This window comes from Plectrocnemia conspersa, unplaced genomic scaffold (assembly GCF_051122295.1).
Source record: "Plectrocnemia conspersa isolate PC_06_02 unplaced genomic scaffold, ASM5112229v1 ptg000025l, whole genome shotgun sequence".
NCBI classification, from domain to species: Eukaryota; Metazoa; Arthropoda; class Insecta; order Trichoptera; family Polycentropodidae; genus Plectrocnemia; species Plectrocnemia conspersa.
In genome coordinates this window covers 22,501-25,000 of record NW_028277189.1, presented here as the reverse complement: position 1 = coordinate 25,000, position 2,500 = coordinate 22,501, and positions in this window count along the sequence as shown.

Sequence of the window (2,500 nt, the reverse complement as noted above, 5' to 3'; positions counted from 1 at the left end):
AGATGGCGGTTTCGAATCAAAACGCGGGATCGACCCATCAGCCGCCGACAAGATCGCGGTCTGGAGGGCTTCCGCCTGGACATTTGGATCTGGGTCAATGTTATTAAAGGTATGTAATTTATTAGTGAGTAGTTGTTCAAATTTCTCCCAATTCGCCTTATCTAGACGGAACCGCTTGGGAAGCAAACTCCGTCCAGAAGACGACTGAGAGAAGAGGATGTTATCGCTACAAGGAGAGACCGCGGTCAAGTCAAAGGTAATGAGTCTATGATCGGAGAGACACTCCTGAGTGTGAACTCTCCAATTTCTTAAGTTTAAGGGCCGAGCTAGGGAATAGAGCGTCGCATCCGGGGTGGACTCACCAGTAGCCGAGACGTAAGTCGGCACCGGCTCCTCCATGCCGCACGCGACGCTCAATCCGCTGCTCAGCACAAAGCTGACCACTGCGGAGTTCCCCACAGGATCCCTGTTACGGCGAGCCTGCGAGGTGTCACCCCACAGTGGGTCATGGGCGTTAAGATCGGCGCCGACCACAACACTGCGTCCAGCGAGAGCATCTAAAGCAGTTGATAGTCCCCCAACGTGAACCTCACGGGGGTCGCCATACTGAAAGTAAGCCGACACCACATGAAGACTCACATTAGGGGAGGACAAGTGAACAACTGCACGCCACTGATCCGAGAGGTGTCTCAGAAAAGTGACGCACAGGTTGTTGTTGTACACCACAATAGAGGCGCCCGCTGGCTGGATCTCGTAGATCCTAGCGTCGCAGCCAGCGCCTGTAGTCTTACCGGAGCGGGTGTAGGGCTCCTGCAGGAGCGCCACATCCACTCCATGAGAATGGGCCCTAGAGCAGAACTCCGCAGTGGCCGCTCTTGACCTGCGGAGATTCTGCTGGGCGAATTTTAGACTATAACCACAGTCAGGGCTAGCCATTGATAGTGGCCATTTCCCTGGCTATGGCCGCTCTATAGACAGGGCAGCACTGATCCCCGGCCCTATGAGCCGGAGACAAATGCTGTCTCTTGAGGCGACAGCAGGACGCACAAGCCACCGTCCTGTCCTTGTTTGGACAAGAGGCGCTCTCATGTGACTGCTGTCCGCACCAATTGCAGGATGCCTGAGGTGCCCTGCAATTCTGCGCCGAATGACCATAAAGATGGCACTTGTAACATCTTATTACTCTGATATGGTCACGAATACGATGGGCTTGCATGCCCAAGTATACAATGTTTTGGTTGACTAAAAAAGAGTGGCAAATAGGCAAGAGTGAGATGACAATGTGTTTGGAATTTGGAAATCTCGAATTCAGTCTTACAACGACCTTGGAGTTTTTAAGAAATTCTTCTTTGGATATATTTAAAGAGTCCTCCATATTCTGCTCATATATAGTGGTAAGAAGTTCCTCGTCACCTTGGGCGTCGTTTGGGACACCCAAAATTATGGCCCTTGGGTTCTTCGTACCCTGGACAGTGGCCCTCAAACCCACCTTTTGTAGGGCAGGATTGAGACCCACTATCCGTTGAGCCTCAGTTTTATTTGGAGTAAATATGTTAGAATAGTTTTTTCCCACAACAGGTAGTACTTTTTTAATATGCAGTTTCTCAGCAACAGGGTCTACTGCCTTTTTGAAGGCAGCGACTGTCTGCTCCGAAGAAGTAAAATTATCTTCAATAGGCACAAGGCGAACCACAGATTGGACGGACGAAGATTTGGGTCTTAAAGGGGCTGAGCCTCTAATTTCATTTACAATACTGGACAAAGTAGGTTTTGGAGGAGTGATTAGGCGCTCAATTCTTGCTACTGTCAACTCCAGATTTTTTAATGCATCAGGGGGGTGAGCCAAATGCACGCTAGTCGCTGATTGTAAACGTGCCACCAATGTATGTAGCTCACGTCTCTGGACACTTGAGATTCTGTCTAATGAGTCAATGTAAGTATTAAGCTCTTTCGAAATAGCATCTGGTGAGGATTTGTCCTCCTCAGCAGTTAAAGGCTTTGCGAGAGGAGGGAATTCCTCTCGCGGGCGCTTTGAAGCAGCCTGACCTGTCTGCGGTGAGACAGAAATTGCCCTTTTACCGGGGGCTTCCGCTTGGATTTCAATAGCTGTTCCCAAGGCTAGTGTCTTGGGTAATCCTGCCGCAACTTTTGGGTCACCCGATCTAGTGACCGGGCCCTTTCTCGAGTCTGAGACAGAAGTCGTAATAGGCGGCGGGTCTAATTCCCCGTCTCCTCCAAGTTTGGAGCGGGCCCCCTTTTTGGGGGCCGGCTGTTTAGACATATTTTAAATATATAAGATTATGCTTAAGAATTAATATTTAATATATGCAAAAAGACTTATAGAAAATAAACCAAAAAATAAAAACAAAAATTCGCTCGTGACGCTTTCGCACTACTTTAAATTTTATAAGTGCACGAAAGCATCACGAGTGGTGTAATATACAAATACAACAAAAAAATAAAAATAAAAACTATCACCCGTAACGCCTCAAGTGAAAGC